Below are 22,500 nucleotides of genomic sequence, written 5' to 3'. Positions count from 1 at the left end.
AAAATACAAAACTGCACAGTCACAACAGACATATTTTACAAAAAAACCGATACACACCAATATTTAAACTTCTATTCTTGTCACCCATCACACATCAAAAGAAACATCCCATACAGCATAGCCAGACGCATCTGTGCTATAGTAAGTGACCCTAAAACGCGTGAAACCAGGCTCAACGAACTGAAAAGCTTCCTTACTATACAAAAATACCCCTTAGGTCTAATTAATGAAGGAATTAAAAAGGCGAGGGAACTGAATATCACCCAACTACGGATACCAAAGGAAAAAGTTAATGAAAACACGATTCCGTTCATTAACATATACAGTCCTGGAATAACTAACATATTCCACGTCAAAAAATCGAACCTGCCTATACTCCTTCAAAGCCCTAAGATGAAAACTCTGATTGAAAAAAAAACACCTTACGGAATAGCAGACGCCAACCAAAAAACCTTAAAAAACACCTGACAAGGGCAGAATTCATAGTAAAAGAATGTGGTGATAGGAGATGTGGAACGTGTAACAATACCAACAACTACAAATACATAGAAAGTGGTTCCCACATAAAATTCAAGAACGGATCTATTTTTAAAATAAATGCAGATATGAACTGCAAAACACAAAATCTCATATACTGCATCACCTGTCCAAACTGTAAAGAAAATTACATTGGCGAAACGAATAACTCACTTTGTCAACGTGCAAGAATTCACAGGCAACATATCCGACAAGAAGAACTAAGAATGATTCCATTAAGTAAACATCTGGAAATATGCGGAGACGGAAAGTTCAAAATCTTTCCCTTTTATAAATGTACACGGGACGATCCACAATACCGAAAGGCAATGGAACTACTCTTCATAAAAAAAATTTCCCCAAAGTTAAATGTTTGAAAGAGAAAAAAGAAAAACAAGGAATACGTTTTGTATGTATGTATATGTATATATGTTTGATATGACGTATATAGTTATTTTTACTAAATTGATTTTACAAATTCAATTTTTCAAATTTACAAAGATTATACTAACATACTCTCATGCAGAACTACACCTTACAAAAAATAAATAAATAAATGAATGTATGACAGGAATATATTCTAAAAGGGACCCAAAGTCTATAAAAAGAAAGGACAAAGAATATAAAATGAAAGAACTAAAAGCAAAAGAAAAAACAGGAAGACATTTTTTTGTTTTCTTTATATTTTCTATTCATTATTCTCTATTTTTTCTTTCTTCTTCCTTTCTTATTTTCTTCCTCCTTCTACCATCCCTAAAATCTGTCTCAAAACAATACAGTAAGTAGTAAACAAGCTTTTAACCTTTTTTTTTTTTGACACTCCTTAAAAAGACCAATTCAATACAATGGCCCTTCTCTCTCTCTTTTACCACATCCATCTCTCTATCTGTCTGACTATCAGTCTATCTATCTATCTGCCTATCTATCTATCTATTTGCTTATACATCTTCCATTGTCTCGAAAGCCTCACCCCCAAAAAACAAAAAAACAAAACAATGTTCTGTTATAAACACCCCCCCCCAAAAAAAAAACACCTGTTTTTATATAAATAAGCTAGATCTCTGTATTTTCACAGTTATATTTGACAAGTTCGAAAGACGAACGAAAGTGCTATTATATGTCTAAAATAAATGAAAGAAGTTATTCCAAAATTCTGACGACTTTTTTTTCAATATTTACTTCTGTACATCACACCTACACTACACACACACACACACACACACACACACACACACACACACACATACATACACATATATATATATATATATATATATGGGAGAATATACAAAAAATAACAACAGACGAGGACAGGTGGTGTAAATAACAAAAGTATATATTAGTATGACGCTCGGGAATACGGAAAGTCTTTGACGTTTCGAGCTACGCTCTTCAACAGAAAGAATACGGAGACAAGGAGAAAAACACGGAGAAAAAAAATTGAATAGTGTTCAGTCAACGGTCAATCATAATAATGGCCGATCATAACAATGACTGACCGGAAGTTAGAAATTCTTATTTCAGGAGAGCTAAGAAAGGGGGAGATAACAAACGGTGATCGGGAACGAGGGGCTGTGTGTGGGAGGTAGACTGCTGGTGATCTTGACGTATGTAGTGTGAAAATGGGGGAAGGGAGAAAGGAAGAAAGTAGTTGGTCAGTTGTAGTGTGTGCGTGGTGTGATGCGAGGGTATTGGTGTGGTGTGCGTGGTGTGATGCAAGGGTATTGGTGTGGTGTGATGTGAGGGTGTTGGGAGGTGGGGAAGGCATGGGTGGAGTGTGGGGTAGAGGTAGGGGTATGTGGGTAGGGTGGGGTATGTGGGTAGGGGTGGGTGGTGGGTGTAAGGAATTGGATGGGGTGGAGTGGGAAGGTAGAGTAGGAGTGTGTTGGGGTGTGGTGGGATGAGCTTATGAGGGGTGTTGACGAGGAGGGAGAAGGGGAAGGTGGATGTAAGAGAGGGGGAAGATGGGTATGGGAGGGGAGAGGAAGAGAGGAGAGAGGGTGGGTATAAGAGAGGGAAGGGGGATTGAGAGAGGGGGAAGGTGGGTATGGGGGGAGAAAGAGAGGAAGAGAAAGAGAGGAAGAGAAAGAGAGGAAGAGAAAGAGAGTGAGAGAGAGGGAAGAGGGGTATGGGGGGGAAGAAGAAAGGAAGAGAAAGAGAGTGAGAGAGAGGGGAAGAGAGTGAGAGAGTAAGGGTGAGAGAGTAAGAGAGTAAGAGTGTAGAGAGTAAGGGTGAGAGAGTAAGAGAGTAAGAGTGTAGAGTAATATATATATATATATATATATATATATATATATATATATATATATATATATATATATATATAAACAAAAGTAAATGAGTATATGCATATATACGTACAGGTATGTGCATACCGACATCCACCTGTATGTATAGGTGCATATCTGGGTACAGGACATTGCAAACAAACGTAGACGAGAACACACGAGCCACATAGAGAACATTCTACTTCATCAGCTACCCACGTTTTAACACCGGCGTTTCGACGAGTATATATATATGTACATATATACATATATTGGGTCATACCATAAATAATGCAGTTTTTTTTATAATTCTTTATTTTTCAAAATTAAAATAGACAAAGTTCTATTTTGATATAAAATATACTTTTCTTCGTTTTCTACAATATTCTTCTATCCCCCTGGCAGAATTGCAAGGTCCCTCTTCCAAAATTCTCTTGTCCGTGACGAAAAATACTCCTACAGTACTGCTCTGACCTCGTCTACAGAATTCATATTCTTTCCGTCCAAATGATTTTGAAGTCCGCGGATTAAATGATAATCAGATGGGGCAATGTCCGGCGAATATGGTCGATGGGACATCGTTTCCCATTCAAACTGCTCCAGCCTTTGGAATGTCATACTCGTTGTATGTCGCCGGGCATTATCCTGATGGATGAACATCTTTCGTCTTGAAGCCAAAGATGGTCGTTTTTCTTCTAGCACTGACTTAAGCCTCTCAAGCTGCTCACAGTAGATCTCCTTTGTTATCATTTGGTCTGGGTTTAAAAGTTCAAAATGGACTAAACCTTTCGTATCCCACCAAACAGATAACAACAACTTACAGCTTACGTGGGTGAAGACCTTCTTTAGCCTGAGGTGTCGGTGTTTCTCCTTTCCCAACCCACTGTCTTCGGCGCTTGACATTGTTACAGAGAACCCATTTCTCGTCACCAGTCACTATTCGGTCCAAAGAAGGTTCATTAGTAAGACATGACAGAAAAGAAGAGAACACATTCACGCTCTGCGCGCGATTAGACTCGAAAAGTTTGTGAGGAACCTATTGACCCAGTTTGCTGACTTTTCCGATGGTATGCAGGTGTCGATGAATGGTTCAATGACCAAATCCAAACTTCTCTGCTAGTTCCTCAACAGTTACGATGAGATCTTGTTCCACCAGGGTTTGTAGGACGTCCTCGTCGAGCTCTACAGATCTTCAATGATGATGTTCGTCTTCTTGGCTGAAATTTCCGGCTCGAAATTTCTGGAACTATTGACACTTGCTTACGTTTATTGACCGATCCCCATATACTGCATTAATATTCCTCGCACTTTCCGTTGCGATGTTGCCTTTATTGAACTCGTAAAACAAAATATGCCGAATATTCTCCTTTGTCACTTCCATTACAGCTTTGAAAAAATAACTGTTAAAATTGCACTGCACTCTTCAAAACTTGCACTAAGAACAAGTAGAAAGTAAAATTATTACCTGTTTTATAGCAAGTTGATGCAGGTAGTTTATCCCGTCCCTCTCCAAATTTTAGTTCATGCAATTGAAGGAAACTGCATTATTTATGGGATGATCCAGTATATATATGTATGTATATATATGTGTACGTGTGTATGTGTAGTATAGATACTATATATATATATATATATATATATATATATATATATATATATATATATATATATATATATATATATATACACACATACATACATACATATATATATATATATATATATAAATGTGTGTGTGTGTGTGTGTGTGTGTGTGTGTGTGTGTATGCATATATATGTATGTATATATGTATGTGTGTGTGCTGTTATATTTCGGGACGGTCATTTTCTCTTGCCAAATAAACACACGCACTATCTATTCATTCTTCCCTCGTTTATCATTGTTCTTATTTTATTTTATGTCCATTGTCCAGAAATCTTTCGTCACACATCTGTGACCACTTCAGCGACTCTTCCATCCCACGTGTATCCTCCTGGTCTCTTTAGTTCAGAAAACTTGCAAAACAAATTCATAAACGTGTGTGTGTGTGTGTGTGTGTGTGTGTGTGTGTGTGTGTGTGTGTGTGTGTGTGTGTGTGTGTACATGTATAGATATATGTGCGTGTCTTTGTGTTTGTATTTGTCCTCCACGACCGTTTGACAACTGGTGAAGGCTTGATTACGTCACAGTAACTTAAAAGTTCGGTAAAAGAGCATGTCAGAATAATAATTAGGCTTAATTTTTTTTTTTTTAAACAGAAGTACTAGGGTCGATTTGTTCGACTAAATCCTCCAAGGCATTGCTCCAGCATGGCCGTAGTGAAAAGACTGAAACAAGGAAACGATTAACAGTAAAAGATATCTCTGCCCTTCTCTCCCCCTTCTCTCCCCCTTTCTCTCTCCCCTTCTCTCCCCCTTTCTCTCTCTCTCTCTCCCTCTCATGTAATTGTATCCTTTTGTTATTGGTTTCATTATGGATTATGGAAGATCTTTTATTGATATTTTACCTTTCTTTTTTCTGTATGTTTTTTTTTTTTTCTTACGAAAAATGGTCAACCTCCTGATTTTCATCTTCTGTCTCTATCATCATTCTAAAATTCGTAGTTGTTACCGTTGTTGTCATCACTCACTTCAGCTTTTTCTAGCAATCCTATACTCTTCCTTCTCATTATCATCGCCATCTTCATCATCGTCTTCATAATCATCATCGTCGTCGTCGTAATCATCAATGTCGTTATAATCGTTGTCGTCGTCGTCATCATCGCCACCACTACTTCTGCTACCACCACTACCACCAACACCATCATTATCATCACCATCATCATCATCATACCGTCCATATTTCTTTCTCTGCCTCTCTTTCTCCTCATCAATTCCTCTCTTTCTCTCTATCTCAATATCTGATTTTTACATTCACTTTTAATTCTTTCATTCGACTCTTGATGTTCTTATTGTTATTGCTAGTGTTACTATTGTTGTTATTGTTGTTGTTACCAATGTTAATATTGTAATTGTTGTTGTAATTATTGTTGTCATAGTAGCTTGTTTGTTATTGTTACCATTGGTTTCGTTGTCTCTTAGCTTTTGTTTATTACTGTGGTAGCCTTATCTATATTACTGTTGTGCTTGCTCTTGTTGTTGCAGTCAATATAGATGGGTTTTTTTATGTTCTTTTATTTAACGTATTACTATTATTGTTACCCTTATTGTTGTTATGGTTGGTGTCGGTGGTGGTGACAGTTTTGGTGGTGGTGGTTATTGTTCTTTTCTCGAAAACAGTCCTACCACCACCACCACACGCAGAATTACGAAAAATGAATAAAACAAACATCTAAGGTGTGGGGGTGGAGGGTATAAGAGAAGAAAAACATTGGGATTCCTAGAGCAATTTTTATCATCATCATCACTCCCACCACTATCACCACCACCACCACCACCACCACCACCATCGTCGTGGTCATTTTCTTTCGTATTGTTGCTATTATTTTTATTTTTATTATTATCATTTCATAAAAATCCAGATAGAATTCTATTGACACCCTGACATATGCCAAAAATCTTCTGTGTCTTTGGCACCTTCTCGACACCTACTTTGACAACCAACTATTGTTTGATCGCGATATTCTGAGAGTGCTGCTACGCAGACAGCTCTTAGACCAGCTGGTTGAAGTTAACAAACATTAAGATGGCAGGCATATTATTGCGCACAACAGAACATACAACACAGCCAAGGCAAGAACGTAGGTTGAAACTTTAAAGCAAGGATTTTCAACCATTTTTTTACCTATGAACCCTTTGATTACCATTTTATTCTGGTGGACCCCAATAGCCATTCTTTCAAAATACCTATTTTGTGTTTCACCCATTAACTTGTGTAGGTTGAACTATGTAAAGTGTTAGCTGTTTCTTGCAATGCTATTCTAACACATACATCTAAAGCCAATTTATTTCAGGGGTCTTTACAATACAATTGCGGATCCCTAATTTATTTTGTTGTGTGGACCTCCCCAAAATCTTATATGGACCTTCAAGGGCCACATGGAGCCCGATTGAGAACCACTGCTTTAAAGCTTGATTAAAACTAACGTTACATCTTACATTCACGTATACGTAGCGTGAGTTGAAAGCGTTCATCTGTTTGCGTCTGTACTCCAGGAGTGGGTATGTCGTTAGCTTTGGTTGGTGTCACAACATGATGCTGTGTCTACCAATGTCTGTCTCTGTACTAATGAGCTGGTGCATGTCCATAACCTTGATGGGTATCACTACTTGAAACAATGAATGGTTGAATGGATAAAGAATCGGCCAATTAACTGAAAGATTGGCATTTAGGATCTTGGCAGTGGCACTATATCGCCTCCATTAATGAGCGCACAACTTGCCTAGCTGATAATTTGTAACACAAGCCAAAGGCATTCGCCATCCTAAGTAACAACAGCAACAGCAATAGTTTTAGTGAAAAATTGGCGAAATCGTTTTGCTAAGGTTGTGTTCTGAGATCAACTACTCACCTACTCACGTAAGAATAATTCGGTGGGTGAAGGATTCTGCCAGACCGATTCACTTAAAATATGCGACATGAAGACATCGTTTAAAGGTTCCTCTATAACCAACTTATTACACATACGATGATGAAATCGATACTAATTCGTATGTTCGTACACACTACTAAACGATGGGATAGTCGCGCCTTAAATTCCGTCCGTCATAAGTTTTCTTGATTAGAATTGACCTGAAGTTGAACAATAATTTATATTAAAACACAGAAGAGACAGTGGGGTCAACATACGCATGCGCTCACATTTAGAATACACAAGCATATATCTACCAAATACGTCAGTATGCAGAGACTCTCTTTCTGATTGATAATATACATAAAAACAAGGATGCTAGAATCGGTGGGGCATCGAGCAAAAAAATACATTGTGGTCTTTGATTGTTTCACTTTCAAAATACTAACGTCCTTGGTCCACTTTGTATTCAGTCTTCTGAAATTTACAAACATTCAGTAACAGTCAATAAAAGAAACATAAGAATCTAGGTAATCGAATACACTTAGAAGGCAAGGCTCCAGAATCAGTACAACCCAAGAAGGCAAAGAACTAAACAAATGTTAGCAAAAAAAGTTAGAAACGAAGATAGTCTGATAGAATCACGAGGAAAATACTAGATGGAAGATAGTTAACTGTGGAGAAAAATGGATGGGAAAAATACAGCAGTAACAGCAAATCTTTCTCATGTTTCATTAAACTTTACCAAGAAGACAGATAAATAAATATGACAAAATAGTATATGTATATATTCTGTTATTTGGTCGGTTGCGAGTCTGTTATTACCAGATGGCTAGACCACACTGAAGTTCTAAACATTCACATTGATATTATTGAGAATATGTTACGTTTAAGAGTACTTACGCATAATACATACACGTGTATGTATATATACATGTGTGTGTATGTATGTGTGTATGCGTAAGTATGTATATATATATATATATATATATATATATATATATATATATATATATATATATATATATATATATATATATATGTATGTATACAAACATACGCGTATACATGTATATATATGTATATATGTATGTATGCATGTATATATATATATATATATCTGTGTTTGTATGCTTGTAAGCATATATATACCTACACAAACACAGACATACACATATATCTTCTTGTGTATGTATGTATGTATGTATGTATGTATGTACGTATGTATGCGTTGGTACCTATGTTTGCATGCATGTTTGCATATGTCTATATCCATACGCTATGTGAATAGGTAAAAAGCAAAACCCGAAAGAGAGTAATATCCGTGAATGTAAATGGCTAACCAAGTCTCTCTTTAGTAACTATTATTCACTAAAAAGGGCCATTAAAATGTCACTTTTCCGTACACGAGACAGTTATATTGCGGAGATAAGAATATATAGAAATATACAGTAGCGAGTGTCATACAGAATTTGTTATTTATACAGCGATGATGATTTTCGAGAATAGTTTCAAAGCCAGAAATTTCATTTCCCACATCTTCGACAAATTTTGTAATTTGGCAACACGTTCACTTTTAGACATTAAGCAATTCTTTACAGCTATGATGTACCGTTCTCATCATCAATTTTCTTCAGCCGTTTTTCTTATAATAGATATAAGCTCATTGCATAATCTATTAAAATTATGAAGAAGTAATATGCAAGTATGACTCTCTGAAGTATACATGAAAAGTATAATTCCCAAATTCATCAGTGTTTTTTTTTTTTCTATCTTTCAATCGGGAATGAAGGCAGAGCCTATTAAACTATACACAATATAGGGGCCAATATACTCTTGCTCAAATGTTTAGAACAATTACGCATACAGGGTACAAATCATTAACTGAATAATAATCCTCTCTACTATAGGCACGAAGTCTGAAATTTTGGGAAAGAGATATAGTCGATTACATCAACCTAGGTACTTGACTGGCACTTATTTCATCAACCTCGAAAGATAATATGGATAAAAATTAGGATACCAGAATCGGTAGATCGTTGGATAAAATACATCGTGCTCTTTGCTTCTTTTACTATTCTAAGGTTCAAAATTCCCTCAATCTCTGTAGGAGGAAATGCAGGTTAAAATTAGATGAACAAGGGAGGTATGAATTGAACTTTGAAGGAAGGAAGATACCCTCAAACTTGAGATCTAGGCCGAATGCTTGTAATAGAGTGAATGGAGATTCCCGCTAAACGCACCCAAGGTACCAGGAAGTTGTGTCAAATCGAACGATAGATTAAATTCGTATAAATAAAAGGGCATTACTACAGATGTATACGCCCCTGAATTTGTTGCCTCATAACATCCAGAAAAATGGATACTTTTTAACAAAATTTTCTACAAATACTGCTTAGACGTTGGGGCTTCAGAGTATATGGGGATTTATGGGAAAGAATTTTTCCGAAGGACTGGAGAGAGACGAATTTCGGAAAATTCACACAATCTGACTTTTTTCCCTCATAACTTTAAGGAAGTTGGGTATCTTTTAATGAAAATTTATACAAATTCCTTTCAAGCGGCATAGATTACGATTATAAAGAAATTTGTGGAAAAAATTTTTTCGGGGATTTTCTCCATTTTTTTAAACTACAGTTTTCGAAATGATGGGGTTGGGAGAGGACATCTTTGTATGAAAAAAGTTTTGAAAACTCTTTCTAATACCCTGCTTCCTCATCATCCCACTCCGGATCTATTTCGGCCAAGTTTTTTTTTTTTCTTTTGCTCTTTAAAACTATGGAAAGAGTATTTTTGGTAAAAAAAAAATTTTAATAATTGTTAATATTTTCAGAGGGAAAAGTGAGTGAGTTAAGGGCGATTTGGCTGTTGTTTCTAGCACATTCAAAGACAACCCCCTTCGTTTCTTTAGCATTGTCGCATGTATTGATGGTTTTCAAAACTTTTTCCCTCAGAAATACATTTATATGCTGTAAAAAAGAAAATTTGAGAACTTATGAATTTTTTGCAACCCCACTCTCTGCCCCCGATTGTTCCTGTTTAGAAATTAAAATATTGGAGAGGCTGAGAAGGTCATTGCTGGCATTTATCCACATTGATTATAAAAATTACGGAGATGTACTTGCATAGCAAGTAACTTGATCTGAGATCGTGTGCTGAAACAAAAACAATTGTAGCGTGGAAGACGTTTGTAAGTCATTCAAGAACACACAAAAACCGCTAGTTTCACTTACTTCAACATTAAAATTTCATTTGTGTCAAAATAGTTTCGTCGCTTTGAAACCGCGACCTGTTCACTGACAAGACTTCGCAAAAGTGATGCAGCACGAAGTTTTGTCAGTGAACAGCACGCACACACACACACACACACACACACACACACACACACACATTGCCCTTCATTTGTGTGTATGTGTATTTATGTGTGTGCGCGAGTGTGTATTGGTGTGTGTGTGTGTGTGTCATTGTTGAAGTCGCTCGTGCAAATTGTTTGTGCATATATTGGCTTAGTGGTACAGAATGTTTGGAAACTGAATAAGGTGCAAGTTTCGAGTACTTGTCAGTAACATTTTTTTCTTCTCGTCTTCTAATAGTAATTACCAACTTTCTAGGCTCTTCTCACAGCTATCCCTCGTTCAGAAATTATACGGGTATTTAAAAAAAATTTCATTCAATAAATAATGTTTTTACATTACGTATACTTTAATAGAATAAACTGTCGGTTTTCCAAATAGCGAGTTAAAACCTAATGGAGAAAGTGAGAGACTTTGCAAATGAAAATGGAATATGCTACAGTGAATGCATTGAATATTTAAATTTGTGAAGAATTGGACGCAGTGAATGCAATGAATATTTAAATTTGCGAGAAATTAGAGTTAAAAAATTGAATAAACTTGAGAAATTGAAATTATAGGAAATCTCTTAGAAACATGAATTTATAAAGATATTTCCAGACGGTCAACCCTTTAATAATTGCTTTCTTTTAGTACTTATAGTAATTGTTACTTACCTAATTAATAAGCAGCTTTCTCATTATAGTGTGTGTGTGTGTGTGTGTGTGTGTGTGTGTGCGCGTGAGTGTGCAGACATACATATATTTATCAACTTTTCAATGCCCCTGATTTCTGTGTTTTTTTTTTTTTTTTGTGAATGTTATTCTTGATGTAACATTTCAAATAACACAAATGCTTTAAGTTAAAGACATCAGTTATTACTAGTTGCATCGCACAAACTTTACTTTATTTAGAAATTTCCAGTCACGGAAAGAACTTGAATGCTATTGTTTAAAAATTGCATTAATACATTTCTATTCTACAGCTGCGAGACCGGGATAATTACAGAAATACTTGCAAAAGAGATAAACTCTGAACATCACAGTCTTTCACGCGTGACATTTGGAGTTTCATCTCCAGAAGTAGTTAAACAATAAATTGCTAATTGGAAAAGTCTGAAGTTTCTCAGTTGATAACATTTTAAGTTTTTTTTTTTTTAAATAAACAGTTTAATTTAGTTTACATCATAAGAATGTAGATACTTCGAGAGATGTAAAATGATTTGTTTTTTACAATCACGTCTAGAAATCGAAGATTTCATTATATTAGATAAGCAATCGATATATCTTTGAGATAGTTTATTAGATTTTAATATTTAAATACAAAAAAAAAAACAGAGAAAGGAAACAAAAATGAAAAGAAAAAGGGGTACAAGTAGCATGATATGGAATGAAGAGAATAGGTCTCACACCCCAAAACAAATAGTGTGGTTAATTGTGCCCTACCGTAATTACTTCGATGGCGTTGTCACGAGGGCGTTGTCACTTCACCGTGCGGTGTTCATTTCTCAGTCGCCGTTAGCCCGATTTAGCGGAGGAAATTGGTAGTTTTTAAAATTTTATTTTTTATTTTATTGGGTTACAAAATCCTTTGGATAGAAAGTGTCGGAGGCTGGCACCCTTCGACGTTTCCTAACTAAAGGATTTTTTAACTCAACATTTACACGTTTTATTTATAGCTTTATTTTTGATTCACATACCAAATTGAGGAGGAGGAACTACTCAGATATAACACTGGGATTTTCCCAGAAACGTTATCGTGCATAGAGTCGACCAGGTCCACCAGTTCCCCCCACCCCCATCGCTGGCGGTCCGGTCCCAGCCCCTCTACATCCTTCGAGACGATATCGAACCATTGGTAACCTTCCTTAATCCCGCCCAAGCATCTGGTGCGGAGCTCGTCAAGGGGTCCTTTTCCAGCTTGCAGCTGCTGAATGAGAGTAAGGCCCTGGTAGGGTGATCTAGCAGGAAGCGGAGGACATATCCGTACCAGTGCATCCGGCGGGAGGTGGGAGGCTGCGGGATGATGCTTGCGCGCACGCATTTCTGTGTTAGAAACGTGATGGTAACATGTGATGTTTTCGATGGTTCTCAGGGCTCTGCAATACAACTGAAATAATCCACATTCAAAACTTTTCCTCTATGCGTGTGTGTTATATTAAAAATCAACAGTCTACTTTGAGTTCCACCCCAGAAGGGCTGCTTATGCTGAGTGGTGATATATATATTTACATATTTGTATTAGAAATTTATAAAGATGTGTGTATGTATGAGTGGGGACACTCCCACTATTTTCTGGAATATCTTGGGACTCAACTGAAATTTTGTAGACGAAGGTTAATTTTGGGAATTAAATTTTGTTTTGGTTCAAAGACGAATGCCTGCTGTTTATTACTGTCTATTGGTGTAATATAAGATAGCTGATGCAATTGAAAGAACAAAGACGAAATAAAGAAAGCAAGTAAGAAAAAGAAAGGAATTTCTACGGCACCAAACGAGAAAAGAGGCTTCTAAGAAGGAAAATGTTTGGCCTTAACTTCTTTCTTTCTTTTTTTCTGCCTGTACGTATGTATGTTATATATGTATGTATGTATGTATGTATGTATGTATGTATGCACGCATGTATGAGAGACCCCCTAGTCCTCGTTAGGACATCAGTCGAAGATAAGGAAAACTCTGATGTAAAACGTGTGATTCGTTGACAGCCAATGACGTTGACTAGTTATTCTATTTGGAGTATCCGTCATCGTTGTTCAGACCGGGATTGGCTGTGTGCAATGCCTCTCATCACTTTAAAAAAGCATCATGCACAGGCACTGCTTGGCATAGCAGCAGGCTCCGGCAATGGCTCAAGCAATGTATGTATGTATGTATGTATGTATGTATGTATGTATGTATGTATGTATGTAGCTATCTATCTATCTATCTATCTATCTATCTATCTATCTATCTATCTATCTATCGATCTATCTATCTATCTATACATACATACATGAACGTACGTACGGACATACCTATATATGTATGTATTTTTGTATGTATGTATATAGTCATAACTGTGTGATAAGAAGTTTGCTTCTAAACACATGGTTTTTGTTCAGTCCCACTGCGTAGCAGCTTGGGCAACCTTGGGCAAATATCTTCTACTATACACGGAATTGGATTTGGTTGACAGAAACAGAAAAAAACTTGTCTTGTGTATATGTAAGAAAAAAAGGAAAACCTTTGTTGCAGTGCACCTAATTAGTACTCTATATGAGCAAAATATAACATAAATCAAAGTGAGATTACAGATTTTCGTAGGTCAAGTTCCTTTATCGTGGGAATACAAAATACATAAAAAGTTCATCGAGATCTTAGGGTTCAAGCGCTCCAATCTTACAATCCAAAGAAAAGTAATAGTACAAAACCTTACGATCGTTTCGAGAAATGCGTTTGTATTGGGCGAATTTTCCATCCGATACAAATAGTCACATTTCTTTCATCAGAGATATTAAAAAAAAAGTCGATTAAAAAGAGTTTAAAACTTTGAGAAAGCTTAAAATATTTCCTACTTACAGAACTTGAGGTCATATTGAGTAATGTTATATTTTTTTAAAATGTCATAGTATTTTTTTAAAAGTTCGCAAGGATATAGAAAAAGGCTTTGTGACGTGAAAAAATGTTTGATTTTTTGTTGCCCACCAGGGGCTAACTTAGATGGGACATTACAATCTGAGGGGTCAGATACAACGATATGAGATTTACATAAAAATGCGGTTAGAAATTAAATATAACACATGCAACGAATGATGACAACACAACAGACAACACAGATGGAGTGGTGTTTGGGTTCAGCTCCGACCCCATGAGCCCACAATTCACCACTGATACCTGTAAGACACTTTTTTGGCATATTCACACGATTACATAAATTCGCAACACTTATGTTACATATTTCCATCTTTCGTTGAACATTTTCTCCGACAGACACCTCTCCTCCAGCCATACTTGCCTTTTCAAATGGAAAGTGAAATACCTTTGCAAGGCAAGGCCAGAGATAAAGCTGCTTGTCTTTGCTCCTTTCATTTTTGTCCTCCATACCACTTCTTTCGTTATTACTACTACGGTGAGAAAACAATTCTTACCTTCATTTGACAGAAAATCAGGCGGGTCAATTTTTATAATTGACTCAGTCGATAGCTGTATCCTTCTTGTACCAGACAACAGCAAATAGAGCGTTTCACAAGTGAATTCGAGCCCTTCCACAAAAAGTGAAAGAGCTGTCTTTCTAACTTGGTCAACCACGAATCCGGGCAAAGAACGACGGTTAGGCGGTAGGTAATGACCGATGCGATGAACACATTGGCTACTTCCGCCCTCCCTCTCAGGGACAGCCACTGCTAAGACCAGGTCCTGGCTATGTGAGCTACCCTGCTCAAAACCTCGGCCTAGTTCTTCTCTACCTGGAGGTCCAGACCAAACCAGACCCCTAGCAACTTAACCGGGCCCTCCATCCAACGTCTTACGACGATGTCTGAAGGCATCGACTTGCCCCTCCAGGTGCCGAGTTGCAAGCCGACTGATTTTCCCCGGTTAATCTTTGCTCCTGCTACCGCCCTGTAAACCTCAATGGCCTTAGCTACCCTCTGTAGGTGTTCGATTTTGGTCACACTGATGGTGATGTCATCCGCATAAGCTGAAACCGATTCTCCACACCTTGGTTCTCTCGGGATGCCACTCAACCTTCGCCGTTACGAAAGCGGTGAGAGTGGGCACATTTGGCAAGCCGAACGTTTGATGCAGAACGGTTTTGATAGAAAACCGTTCACCCGAACGATCGAGTCAATATTTTCATACAATTGAATTATCCACTTAAGGAAGCCAAGACCCAAGCCGAGCTGTGCAAGAACAGACACCAGGTAGTGATGGTCAACCCTATCGAAAGCTTTAGATTGGTCTAAATGTACCAATTCCCCACCTTTGTCAGATTTACTCCCAAACCCCTCTAAGGTGTAGCGGAGAAGGTGGAGATTGTCCTGAATGCTTCTGCCCGGGAATGGCACATGGCTGTGCCTCCCTGATCAGACCATCCGCGACACGCGCCAACCTTTTTGCTTGCACCTTGGCCAAAATCTTCACTTCTGTGTTTAGCACAGTGATGGGCCGGAAATTATCCATAGATCCCCCTTGTCTAGGTCCTTTCTGATCAGTGTCACCATTCTGTTGTCAGTTCGCGTACATGCTAACCAGCAGGTACCCGAACAAGTCTGGCATACATTTATATAACTCGTAAGGGAGACCATTCAGTCTCTGTGACCTACGCTACAGTCTGCCACAGCCTCAGATTTGATCGGCCCCTCACAAGAGTCCGTATCCTGCCCCGAGAGGTGCGGCAGCCCGGCAAGGAAGTTCGAATGGTCCCTCCTACCATCCGGTCCATCGCTCCCCACGAAAAGCTGGGCGAAGTGCTCCTGAAAAGCCTTACACATTTCCTCGGGTTTATTTATCAACACACCTTGATGGTTTACCAAAGATCGAACTGTGGAATCATTTCCACGTTGAGCTTCTACCACTCGAGCCCCTCCAGCGGCCTTGATTCCTTCGCAACCCACTGCACGAAGTCTAGCCATGACAATGCATCCCATGTGTTGGGTTTCGAGATGCTGGTTTAATTCCAGTCCCTTTGCCCTCACCTAGGCTGCACTGCCAGTCCTCATGGCTTCTTCTAAGTTCTTAAATAGACCCGCTTCTTTCTTACGTTCCTTAGCCACTAAATTTATGCTACACCTAATAGACTCAAATTTTATGGCTCGTTTTAGGGCGTATCACCATTTGTTATTAATGATGGCTCCTGTTAACGCCCTCTTAATTATCAACTTAATCCGCTTTCTGTGCTCCTCAATCACCAAAAGGGACGTATTGAGTTTCCAGTAGCCAGATCCCTGTCTATGTACCTTATCTAAGTTCAGCGTACAGGTAACCATCTAGTGATCACTGTAGCTGACTGGATAAAACTGTGGACACTTAACTATGCTCTTGTCTACTTTTCTAATTAAAATCTTAGAAAGGAGTTGCAAGAAGATTTGTTAGCTTCAGGGACTAGTGTTACACTATGAACAATCGGCAATGAACTTCATAGGAATGAACTGAAGTCACGCTCTCCTAGAAAAACTCCGCTGTTGACTAAAAGGCATAGAGATTCCCATTTAAAATTTGGTTATGAACATAAAGATAAATCTGATACATTCTGGGAAAATGTTCTATGGACAGACGAGTCGAAAATTGAATTGTTTGGACGAAATTCGCGTAGCCATGTTTGGAGGAAAGATGGTACTGCCTATTCACCGAAAAACACAATTCCTACTGTAAAGTTTGGAGGTGGAAACATCATGGTGTGGGGCTGTTTCTCTGCAAATGGCAATGGCAATTTACATGTGATAGATGGTAGAATGAATGCAGAGATGTACCAAAATATTTTGAACAATAATTTATGGGATTCTGTACAAAAGCTCCAGCTTTGTGAAGGGTGGGTTTTACAACAGGATAACGACCCTAAGCACACGGCGAAGTCTACCAAAAAATGGATTGTCAATCACAATATAAAATTATTAGAAATGGCCGAGCCAGGCACCTGACTTGAACCCCATTGAAAATTTGTGGCGTTATTTGAAAATTAAAATTCATTCAAGAGCCCCAACGTACATTCCAGATTTGAAGAAAATTAGTCAAGAAGAATGGGAAAAAATTCCTAAAGAAACATGCGAGTCATTGATTAAGAACTACAAGAAGAAATTGGTTGAAGTGGAACTGAACAATGGTTATGCTACGAAGTATTGAATCAGAATTATCAGTTATTCATGTTCTGTACGAATACTTTTTTCACCCCTAAATATTTATAATTGTATATGAATTCATTAGTTACTATAATTTACTAGTTTCTTTTGCACATTCTTAGTTTATGCATGTGTATGCAAATATAGTATTGGTATATCTCATTTATGTTCATTAGAAATTAAATAATAAAGAATTTTGACATGTACGAATATTTCTTTCCCCCCACTGTATATTCTTTAATTCTTTTATTTGTTTCAGTCATTTGACTGTGGCCATGCTGGAGCATCGCCTTCAAAGGTTTTTGTCGAACAAATCGACCCTAGCACTTAGTCTTTGTAAGCCTAGTACTTATTCTATCTGTATTCTTTGCCGAACCGTTTAGTCACGGGGACGCAAACACAGCAACGTCGGTTGTCCAGCGTTGGTGGGGAGACAAACACAGACACAAAGACAAACAAACATAAATACATACATCAATATATATATATATATATATATATATATATATATATATATATATATATATATATGCTTATACACATATACACACAAACACACAACCACACGCATTTTCTCCCTCTCTTCTCTCTCTCTGTGCCTCTGTCTCTGTCTCTCTGTCTCTATCTCTCTCTCTCTCTCTCTCGCTCGCTCTCTCTCTCTCTCTCTCTCTCTCTCTCTCTCTCTCTCTCTCTCTCTCTGTATCTCTCTCTTAGATGTGTGTATGGGTGGTTTTTATCTAAGTAACTCTTCAGACAATCTCGCTTCTTGCTTGTTAACGATGTTTTCGTGCTGGGACCACCCAGTGGGAGATTGCGATTTTCTATCACATTACCGCTATACAATGCTTATGAAGGTGACTTTTCAAAAGACACTGTATATGTGGTAAGAAAGAAAAAAAGATAGATAGATAGATATATAGATAGATAGATTAAGGGATATATGAGTGTGTGTATTAAGGGAGGGAGGGATATATGCATAGATGCAGGCATGCAGACATTGTCATGCAGACACATAGCTAAAGAAGCATATAAAAATTAAAGGCATGCATTATGATAATATTTTCTCGCTGCATTATTAGGCCGCCAGTGTGTGTGCGTGTGAGTGTGAAATTATTAAACGCATGTAAAACAGCCAGAAAGAAAGCTATGTGTACAAAGAACGATGTATGTATGTATGTATATGTATGTATATATGTATATATGTATGTGTTTATATATGTATATATATATGTATGTATGTGTTTTTTAAGAGGTCACCATCCTTAAACCCATTCCAATACCATGGTAAAGGAAAAAATAAATAAATGAATGAATGGTGAATAGGAAGGTGGATACCCCTTCTCTCTGTCTTTCCCTCTACCCATCTGTCTATCTGTCTGAATATCTATCTATCTATCTATCTATCTATCTATCTATCTATCTAATTATCTATCTATCTATCTATCTACCTACCTATATTTCTATCTAAGCATCTCCATTGTCTTGGAACTTCCCCCCCCCCCAAACAAAAGTAATATTTCCTTCTAAACCTCACTCCACCCCAAAGCACCTGTTTTATATAAATGAACAAGCTGTTTGTACATTCACAAAATTGTATTTGACAAATTCTAGAGAGTAACGAAAGCGCTAATAATAACGAAGAAATAAATGAATTTTTTCCAAAATTCTGACGACTTTTTTTTTCTCAATATATATGCATATATATATATATATATATATATATATATATATATAGCAATAAGAAAATGGAGGGTGAAACAGCTGTAAGACATTGTCCCTTCTTCGGTCACTAGATGTCCTTTTATTACTGACATGACATAATATGTCATATGTGTTTGTATATTGGTTTTATTGTCCTGTCCTCTTAGTTGAAAAATAAACCTGCAAATTGATATAATACAATATCTGCAAGTTGATGAGTACCACACATTCCCCTCCATTTTCTTATTTCTTATTGCTATATAAATTAAGGGTAAAATTTCCAGATATTATTCCTTAGTGGGTTGGATTCACAACCCCTAACTTTCTTGGATTATATATATATATATATATATATGCGTGTGTGTGTGTGTGTGTGTGTGTGTGTGTGTGTGTGTGTGTGTGTGTGTGTGTGTGTGTGTGTGCATATATATATGTATATACATGTGACTTAGTAGTTAGGGTATTCGGCTTACGACTGTAAGGCCGTGGGTTCAATTTCAGGATATCTGTTATCTCCTTGTGCAAGACACTTTATTTTACGTTGCTCAAGTTCACTCAGTTGGTAAAAATGAGTAGTACCTGTTTTTCAAAGTGTCAGCCATGTCACATTCTGTGTCACGCTGGATCTCCCTGAGAACTATGTTAAGAGTGCGCTTGTTTGTGGAGTGTTCACCCACATGCACGTTAATTTCACGAGCAGGCTATTCCGTTGATCGGATCAACTGGAACCCTCGTCGTCGTAACATATCAAATAAACAACTCCATACCTCATCCTTAAACTCACTACGACTGCTAAGCTTCGATATCATTACTGATCACCTCTTGCTGTCTGTCCCACATTTATAGAATAGCAAACTCAGAAAATATTCCAAAACGAAGCTCAAATAAAATACAATAGAATAAGGTTCTCGGATATGGGACCGTACTGCTGCTGTTGCTACAAATATACTGGCGGTGCCTCAGCAGGGTCACAGTCTTTGGGCTGAAACGCATAAAGGAATAAAAGAATACCTCCAAGACCGCATTTAAAAGAAAGCCGCTTAGCCGATTAGCAAAGACTGATTCGCTTAATCGCTCCAATCTCTATCTGCAGGTATATAATTTCATTTCTATGCCTTTCTACCTCTACTACAACTGCCTCTGTTCTACAGAGATAACTATATTCATATCATCTCCACCATAGACTTGTTTGATCGCACCATCTCAGCATGTGCCGATGGCGCTCTCTCTGGTTCACACTCTATCAATTCTATATCACTGTTTTAGTCCCTTCTGTACATTAAAGAGCTTCATTCATATACAGATGATAATATTATCGATTTTTCTTTCATTTCCCACACAGAGGCATAACCGACACACTCATCTCTACTCTGAAGATTTGCTTTAACCATAATACCCAATCTTTTACCCAAGAACGACAACTCTCTGGAAATCCTTCCTGCAGTATTTTTCAAGCAACCATCACCTTACAGCTAGCCAAGCAATACATCATCTTCAGACAACTTCGAAAGCCAGTAAAGGACGAGTGTATAATACCTTCCTCTTGTCTACACCACAAAAAGTACTCTGCTAGTACTTATTTTACCAACGTCAAAGGCAAGGAAAAGCAGGTTGATGTCGGCGGATTTTAAACCTAGAGTATGTCCGGAGAATATCAGCGGCTGAAATGGGTTGTCTCCGAGAAATCTCTGAAGTAACGTTACTCGACAGACTGCGTAACTCGGAGATCAAAGAGTTTCTCCGGGTTAAGCTGCTACTTCGCATTGAGAGGAATTATGGACATGTGATTAGAATGAAGCAGGAAAGAATCGTGAGACGGATTTTTCAAACCGAACCAGCCGGTAGGATTTTGGAGCAGATGAAGAACGAGGTGTTTGAATAATATCCATATTCTGATTTGGTCACGCTTAGGAATCCAGCCGGCAAAGTGTAATGAGAGTTGCTTTAGATACAATTTTGTTAAGGAGTCGTCTGAGGACTCTTACTCCAATGACTTCCAGGAATACTGATCGGATATGGATGGATGGATGGATGGATTGAACATGCTTAGCACTCAACCATTTCTATTCACCATGGCCTTTATCCTCAAGCACAAACTATAGCAATTATAAAAATAAATATTTGTTTTCTTCTGTCTATTTCTTTTCATGTGTAATAACAGTTGAACAATAGAATGGTTCAACTCTGAAGCTATGAAACAGCTTATATGTTATAAATACGTCTATGTACGTATTCCGTAAAAAAGAGTCGAGAATAATATTACGAACGTGAATCTTCATTTCCGGAGTCATTGATATCCAATTCGTGTCATAGTACACATGCATGTATCGCTCTTATTTTGATTTGTCTTTTGTCTTTCTGGAGAAAAAAGTAGCGACACTAAATAAATGTATTATTCTTGGTTTAATTCATCTGACTTTCCTCTTGCTAGCCTAGAAAAAGAAAACAGTCACTATGAATGAATGAATGAATGAATGAATGAATGAATGAATGAATGGATGGATGGATGGATGGATGGATGGATGGATGGATGGATGGATGAATAAGCAACTAAAGAAATACGTAAATAAATAATCTCATTCCATCTTATTCATCTGGTTACTAAAATAAAATTCACAAGCAAAAAAATAGAAACTGCATTTATAAGACTTTGAACACATGTTACAATTCAAAGTTTGTAGTACAAACAACTTTTAGCAATGGCGGAACCGACTTTGCTTTTCATAGTCTAGAAGTTTATAAATTAAACACTAACAATACATCGGGGCCGAAGTTAAAAGACCAAACCCTTTTCCCTTTACAAAATAATCTTGCGTCAAGTTAAAAAGGAAGCAGTGATGCTGTTTATCAAATTAGGAGAGCGGAAGATAATGTCAAATATTTCTTTTAATGATACTGAAAGAAAGCTCTGCCCATCCCGTCTACAGTAGATCCTATTATGGACGTTGTTGTTCTTAGTGTTATTTATCTCCATATCCGTTCTGATCAAAGGCGCTCCACCGGTGAATATTCCGTCTTCTTTCTTTTCCTTTACTTTTATTTTTTTAGACAGTCTATTTAAAACTACATTATCTAAGATGTCTTTCATTTTTAAAAACTATGTGCTGTGACTTGTATGGTTTGAGCATGGGGTGGATGACTTGTTTCGTTCTTTGAAGAAATGTACAAAGGTTCCTTGTTGCTCTCGTTCTTATTGTTAAGTCACATGTCAGTCAAGCTCCTTTCTTCAAGCACAATTATGATCAAAGTCATTACAGATATATTGTAACTATTGATACATAATCTAATGACTTTACCTTTTAAAACGACAGGAAATTATTGCAAAGAAATTTTGATGCTATTTCCAGCAAATCAAAATCAGGCAACGTTAAATTCTTCGT

At 37.3% G+C, this 22,500-nt stretch overlaps 1 protein-coding gene across 1 annotated transcript in view; it reads left to right on the top strand.

Annotated features, from left to right (window-relative positions):
* The window catches only part of LOC149134711 (uncharacterized), a 36,833-nt gene that overhangs the window by 927 nt on the left and 13,406 nt on the right, over nt 1-22,500 (top strand). The window lies entirely within an intron of this gene.

This window comes from Octopus bimaculoides, chromosome 7 (assembly GCF_046866305.1).
Source record: "Octopus bimaculoides isolate indiv1 chromosome 7, ASM4686630v1, whole genome shotgun sequence".
Lineage (NCBI taxonomy): Eukaryota > Metazoa > Mollusca > Cephalopoda > Octopoda > Octopodidae > Octopus > Octopus bimaculoides.
Note: the sequence above shows the minus strand (reverse complement) of the source record. Positions and strands in the feature narration are given on the sequence as shown.